The following is a 7,244-nucleotide window of genomic DNA, read 5'->3' as shown; positions in this document are numbered from 1 at the left end:
CCCCACCAAACAGGTGTTCAGTTATGGTCTGGTGACTTAGTCATTCCCAGTGGCAAGGAATTCTTCTGCCAAGTTTATCTCGTTAACAAAATCCAGGAAGTCTGCAGGAGCAACACACTTTAGAATCAATTTTCTTTTCCTTTCAGAGTGCATACAGATAGAGTGATGCCTAACGAGACTTTTCCAGCTGGATATTTTATTCCAGACATGCTGTGCTGGTGAACACTTGTTAACTAGTGACTGCAGTGTGACCATTAGAAAGTTGAGACACATCAACTGTGAGTTTTCATTCAGTCAGTATTTATGCATCTCTGTGAAATTTGTAATAATTTAATTAAATTTAGCAAAAAAAAAAAAAAAGGATTGTGTTTGCTATTTGCTAATCTGTATGCAGGTCAGGAAGCAACAGTTAGAACTGGACATGGAACAACAGACTGGTTCCAAATAGGAAAAGGAGTACGTCAAGGCTGTATATTGTCACCCTGCTTATTTAACTTCTATGCAGAGTACATCATGAGAAACGCTGGACTGGAAGAAACACAAGCTGGAATCAAGATTGCCAGGAGAAATATCAATAACCTCAGATATGCAGATGACACCACCCTTATGGCAGAAAGTGAAGAGGAACTCAAAAGCCTCTTGATGAAAGTGAAAGTGGAGAGTGAAAAAAGTTGGCTTAAAGCTCAACATTTAGAAAATGAAGATCATGGCATCCGGTCCCATCACTTCATGGGAAATAGATGGGGAAACAGTGGAAACAGTGGCAGACTTTATTTTTGGGGCTCCAAAATCACTGCAGATGGTGACTGCAGCCATGAAATTAAAAGACGCTTACTCCTTGGAAGGAAAGTTATGTCCAATCTAGATAACATATTCAAAAGCAGAGACATTACTTTGCCAACAAAGGTCCGCCTAGTCAAGGCTATGGTTTTCCCTGTGGTCATGTATGGATGTGAGAGTTGGACTGTGAAGAAAGCTGAGCGCCAAAGAATTGATGCTTTTGAACTGTGGTGTTGGAGAAGACCCTTGAGAGTCCCTTGGACTGCAAGGAGATCCAACTGGTGCATTCTGAAGGAGATTAGTCCTGGGATTTCTTTGGAAGGAATGATGCTAAAGCTGAAACTCCAGTACTTTGGCCACCTCATGCGAAGAGTTGACTCATTGGAAAAGACTCTGATGCTGGGAGGGATTGGGGGCAGGAGGAGAAGGGGACGACAGAGGATGAGATGGCTGGATGGCATCACTGACTCGATGGATGTGAGTCTGAGTGAACTCTGGGAGTTGGTGATGGACAGGGAGGCCTGGCGTGCTGCGATTCATTGGGTCGCAAAGAGTCGGACATGACTGAGCAACTGAACTGAACTGAACTGAAGCACTGCAATTGTAGGTATCATATATAAAAGCCAGAAAATAACTTTCAAACAAAGAGGTCAGAAATGATGTTGTCTAAAAGCTATTCACATGCTGCTTTGTTCATTGAAGAAAGAAAAAGTGATATCTGACTGGGGACATCATCTGGAAACATTTTCTGCACAAATCAATTTCAGAGACTTCTGGAGTGTAGGGAGGAAGATCAGACCTTCTACATGCAGGCTGTGGTTGGAAAGAGTTGGAGACGACTAAGCATGCACACATGCAATAACATGAATGGACCTAGAGATTCTCATACTAAGTGAAGTAAGTCAGAAAGATACAAATAAATACCATATAATATCACTTACTTGTGGAATCTTAAATATGACACAAGTGAACTTATCTATGAAACAGAAACAGACTCATAGACATAGAAAACAGACTTGTGATTGTCAAGGGGGAGAACGGGATAGGGGAAGAGTGAATTGGGAGTTTGGGGTTAGCAGATGCAAACTAATGTATATGGAAAGGATAACAACATGATCCTACTGTATAGCACAGGGAGCTATAGTCAGTACCCTGTGATATGAAAAAGAATGTGTGTGTGTGTATATACATATATGTAGAGCTGAATCACTTTATTGTATAGCAGAATTTAAGATATAATTAATCAACTATACTTCAGTAAAATATTTTTAATTAAAAAAACTTAGAAAGATGACATTTTGTTCAAGATATTGGTAGGTAATAAGAGATTTCTATCTACCTACAAAGTTTGAAGAAATGGGTGATCTATTTAGCGTCTATGTCAACTCCATCAACATGAATATTACATTGATAAGAAATCATAGACCTTCCCCCAACTACTTCACCCCATTTGTTTGCTTCTAATTTAACTCGTATAATTAACATTTATAGCCAACATCATCCACAATACTTATTTGACATCTCTTTTGTATGATACTGCTTTGTGTACATAGAGATACATTAGTTATGGTTCTCACGCTAAATCATTTCATTTAATTTTTTAAATATCCTTCACACTTGTTTACTTACTTGATTTCTATGTCTCCCCTGTGTATTTCATATTAGTGGAAATATATTTTTTTATCCCCTAACAAATGAGGAACTAGCAATCTCACTGAACACTGGCTATAGGTAGGTAGGAAACGGTAGCTAGAGTGCTTCTCAGCTCACATTGTAACCTTAGGCAATTTATTTAATTTTCTCAGCCTCAGTGTGTTTCATCTCTTTAAAAAATGTGTATCATAAGCTCATTGGGAATATTCAATGAAATAATGTATGTCAAGCACTTAGCACAATTCCTGGCACATATAAAACTTTAAAAAATGGAAGATCAACAGCATTGCCTTGACCTGCATAAAATATTTCTGAGGGAGAGAATTTACTTTTTACTTCATCCCATTCAAGAGTCCTTGTCATCATCTGATCTTTTAATCACATTGGTATAAGTGACCAACGTAAAGGAAAATTAACTGTCTTAAACATAAGATCTTTGTAAACTAATTATTTGTCCTCCAGATTGGTCTGAGGATGTGACTGGAGGCATCATGGTTCAGCAGAAGCTTCTGGACTCTTCTACAATGAGTCCAACACACATACAGACTTTTGTGGGCCTTGTAATAGGCTTGGGCTCCTAGGTGGCACCAGTGGTAAAGAACACACCTGCCAATGAAGGAGACATAAAAAACACAGGTTCAATCTCTGGCTTGGGAATCCCTGGAGGATAGTATCACAACCCACTCCAGTATTCTTGCCTGGAGAATCCCACAGACAGAGGAGTCTGGTGGGCTACAGTCCATAAGGTGGCACAGAGTTGGACACGACTGAAGTGACTTAGCGTGTGCACGCGCGTGCACACACACACACAACACTAGTGCCACCTGGGAAACTCCAATAGGCTTGCTGACTAATAAGCTAAAGGTCTATTAACTGGAGTAATTATAGTCAGTATCAGGGGTAATGAAGAACCGATGATGTACTTAGCCTGGGTTCTCTTTCATCACTTCATCACAACTAAAGCATAGAAGAGTCTACAATAACTTCAAATACAGTTAAAGTGTGAACACCAAATTATTTAACACTGCCATCAAACCAAAACCCTAAAGTCCATGTTGTTTCCTTAATTGCATTTCCAATCCACCAGAGCATGTGCTAGTCAATCCTTTCCAGTCACCATCATTATCAAGCATCCTTCACATGCTTACTATTGTGTAGTAAATGAAATTTTAAAAACTAACAATTACTGTGTCTCAACAATGTGTGTAGACCCCAGGGCAAGGTATCTTCATACTTAATATCTACCAATTTTCAAAACTGCTTCTTAAGGAGACTTTCAATAATCCCATTTTAGAGATGAGAAAACTAAGCCTTTGAAAAGGAAGATACTTACCTATAATCACATGTAAGAGCACAAAGACATGATTTTGGCCTTGGAAAAAGTCTTGTATGGAGACTCTAAGAAATAGTGTAAGAGTATTTAAAAGTGATCAGCTCAGGGGAAGAATAGATTCAATGTCAAGAAGGCCAGCTTTCAAGGTATACTGTCCACAATCACAGAATAATTGGGAGTCCACCCATCTTCACTACTTCAACCTTCACCCCAACTCTCTATTCTTGGAATAAGCTTGCCTGGACCAGGAGGGAAGGCCATTCAGTCTCTATCCTTTTTAAGCAGTGAGGTTCTGCTTTCTCAGTGGTCCTCTCCAAAGCCTCTACACGTTACCACAAACAGAGCTTTCTTTCCATCTCCCTCTCGCCTTTGTGTTCCTTGTTCACTAAGTGGTATTTACTCACTAGACTGCAACTGTAACATTCTTTTAAAAACCTCCTGCTGAAAAGTGTAAAATCCATCCTCTCAGCCCGTTACTTGCAAAATGAAGTGTAAGCTGCCTGCCTAGCCTTCAACCTCAACTGCCTCTCATCACTCCTTGAGCCTGCCATTCACTGTGGCAACAGAAATGCCATTCATCCCACGCCTTTTCTAGAATCTAAACTACTGTTACTGTCCCTCTGCTCAGGAGCCACTTTGTCATCTAGCCATGGCCACTGCATGCCCCTTACCAAACACTTGGATCTGACATCACCTGACCCAGCAAATTTTTCTCTGACATAAGTTTGTCGTGTTAAATGCTCTTCTTATGTGCCTGTAAAATACTCTAGGATTATCCTCATCCCAGAAATACTGACATCAATTTTTAATGGCCCATTTATGTGTCTCTCTCTCTTCCTATAATCTGAATTCTTTCACAAAAGGAATTATACTTATTATGGTACCAAATACTGCTAGTCATGTTTAGCTCAGTGTTTGTGAAATTATTTAGAGTTTTCCATAGATGAGTAGGATTTATGTAAATTGTTATGCTTTCTTTATATTTATTTGAAAAAAAATCTTTCACTTGTGTCCTATTATTTATTATTTAGTAGTGATGAGAAATTTTCTTTTTGATAATGTTTTAAGTTAATTTGAAAAAAAGTAAAAGAGGAGAAATAAGTAAAACTTAGTCCAAATGTCAAAAACTGTGAAAATGGTACAGTCAGTCAGTTCAGTTGCTCAGTCATGTGTTACTCTTTGTGGCCCCATGGACTGCAGCATGCCAGGCTTCTCTGTCCATCACCAACTCCCAGAGCTTACTCAAACTCACGTCCATCAAGTCAGTGATGCCATCCAACCATCTCATCCTCTGTGGTCCCCTTCTCCCTCCTTCAATCTTTCCCAGCATCAAGGTCTTTTCAGATGAAAAAATCAGTTCTTCACATCAGGTGGCCAAAGCATTGGAGTTTCACCTTCAGCATCAGTCCTTTGAGTGAGTATTCAGGACTGATTTCCTTTAGGATGGACTGTTTGGATCTCCTTGCAGTCCAAGGGACTCTCAAGAGTTTTCTCAAACACCACAGTTCAAAAGCATCAATTCTTCGGCTCTCAGCTTTCTTTATAGTCCAACTCTCACATCCATACATGACTATGTCTCTGCTTTTTAATATGCTGTCTAGGTTGGTCATAGCTTTTTTTCCCAAGGAGCAAGCATCTTTTAATTTCATGGCTGCAGTCACCATCTGCAGTGATTTTGGAGCCCAAAAAAACAAAGTCTCTCACTGTTTCCATTGTTTCCCCATCTATTTGCCATGAAGTGATAGGACCAGATGCCATGATCTTAGTTTTCTGGATGTTGAGTTTTAAATCAACATTTTCTCTCTCCTCTTTCACTTTCATAAGAGGCTCTTTAGGTTTTTCTTCACTTTCTGCCATAAGGGTGGTGTTATCTGCATACCTGACGTTATTATTATTTCTCCCAGCAATCTTGATTCCAGCTTGTGCTTTATCCAGCCCAGCATTTGACATGATGTACTCTAAGTTAAATAAGCAGGGTGACAATATACAACCTTGATGTACTCCTTTCCCGATTTGGAATTAGTCTGTTTTTCCACGTCCAGGTCTAAGTGTTGCTTCTTAACCTGTATACAGATTTTTCAGAAGGCAGATCAGGTGGTCTGGGATTCCCATCTCTTAAAGAATTTTCCAGTTTGTTGTGATCCACACAGTTGAAGGCTTTAATGTAGTCAATAAAACAGAAGCCGAAGAGAATGGTACAATAATGGCCAAAATATGGGAGGCCCTGGCTTACCTTGCCTTTTTGATTTTTTGGAAGTTTGCAAATTCTTTATATTTCCAGATGTTGAGACAATATTTCTGAGAGTTGAGGTTACCTCTAGTGGCAAAGCCAGAGCCAGCTATTAGGCAGCCAGAATGATATAGTAATTGAATATATGACCATTTCTCTTTTAGCACAATCTTTGTTCTCCTCTTCAAGAAGTTGTAGACATCTATTTAGTTTGATTATCTGTCATCTTAATTAAGCTCCATCTACAACTGTCATGTCTTCTGAAGTTCCTTCAGTCATTGCCTGTATATTTGAAATGCCATACATGGAGTCAGTTCTGACCAGCTGTCCGTTTTTGCAAACAGCATTTTCACTCACAGAGTGCTCCTTTTTATCCTGTCAACTGCATGGATTTCTTGACTTTGAGGGGCTGGAGGAGGTGTTTCTAATCCAGAAAATTTGGTGGTCTTTCATTTAGCATAAGCACATGAGACGGTGTTTTTAGTGCCAGAGGTTTAAAGGGATTTGACTGTATAAGGTCAAGATCTACTGGTCTTCAAAATGGAATGTTTTCATTATTTCCTCTACCACAATTCTCTCTGGAACCTGCATAATCACACTAGTATTTGAAACTCCTTCTTGGAATCCTTGTTACAGGTCAGCATTTGGTTGTGCCACCTTTAATTTTTCCAGACCCTCATTTGCTAACACTTTTGGTGTATTACATTTTATATTGAATTTGACTAATTTCAGCCATCTCAGCAGCAGTGGGAGAAGGAAAGGCTGTCTAAATCACTAAATGTGTGCCAACTACTGCTTGCTTTTTGGCATTACCTGCTTCTGTGCCTCATATTAAATCCTTTAACTTACTTCAATACGCATGCCTAGATTTAGAGTTACTTTTGTCCCCCTGGGCTCTGGAGGGTCCTGGGGAAGGGACACCACCCACCAGCTCCTGGGGAGCTTGGGTGGATGGTCTCAGAGGCTGTTGGCCAAGCACACAGAGGCACCTGGGCAAACCTTACCCTGGCTTCTTAACACAGACCTCTTGTAGGGTCAATAAGAGAGATATCTTGGAGCAAAGAGCCCTTTGGAAGTTAAAAACACCCTGTTTTAAGAGATTAGCTTTGCCCTGAAACTACCTGCTTCCAGGACAGATATCTGGAGGGTTAAAACCAAAAAATTTTTAAATTAGACTTGAGCCCTGGTTCTCCTGCTGGGCTTCCTGGGTAACTCACCTTATAAAGAATATGCCTGCATTGAGGGAGA

At 39.8% G+C, this 7,244-nt stretch overlaps 1 pseudogene; it reads right to left on the bottom strand.

The window, feature by feature from the left end:
• Positions 1-6,083: 6,083 nt before the first annotated feature.
• On the bottom strand, positions 6,084-6,753 carry LOC100138101 (mitochondrial fission factor-like; annotated as a pseudogene).
• Between the last annotated feature and the right edge of the window lie 491 nt (positions 6,754-7,244).

This window comes from Bos taurus, chromosome 2, assembly GCF_002263795.3.
Source record: "Bos taurus isolate L1 Dominette 01449 registration number 42190680 breed Hereford chromosome 2, ARS-UCD2.0, whole genome shotgun sequence".
Lineage (NCBI taxonomy): Eukaryota > Metazoa > Chordata > Mammalia > Artiodactyla > Bovidae > Bos > Bos taurus.
The sequence above is the reverse complement of the archived record's forward strand: the minus strand, read 5'-3'. Positions and strand labels throughout refer to the sequence as shown.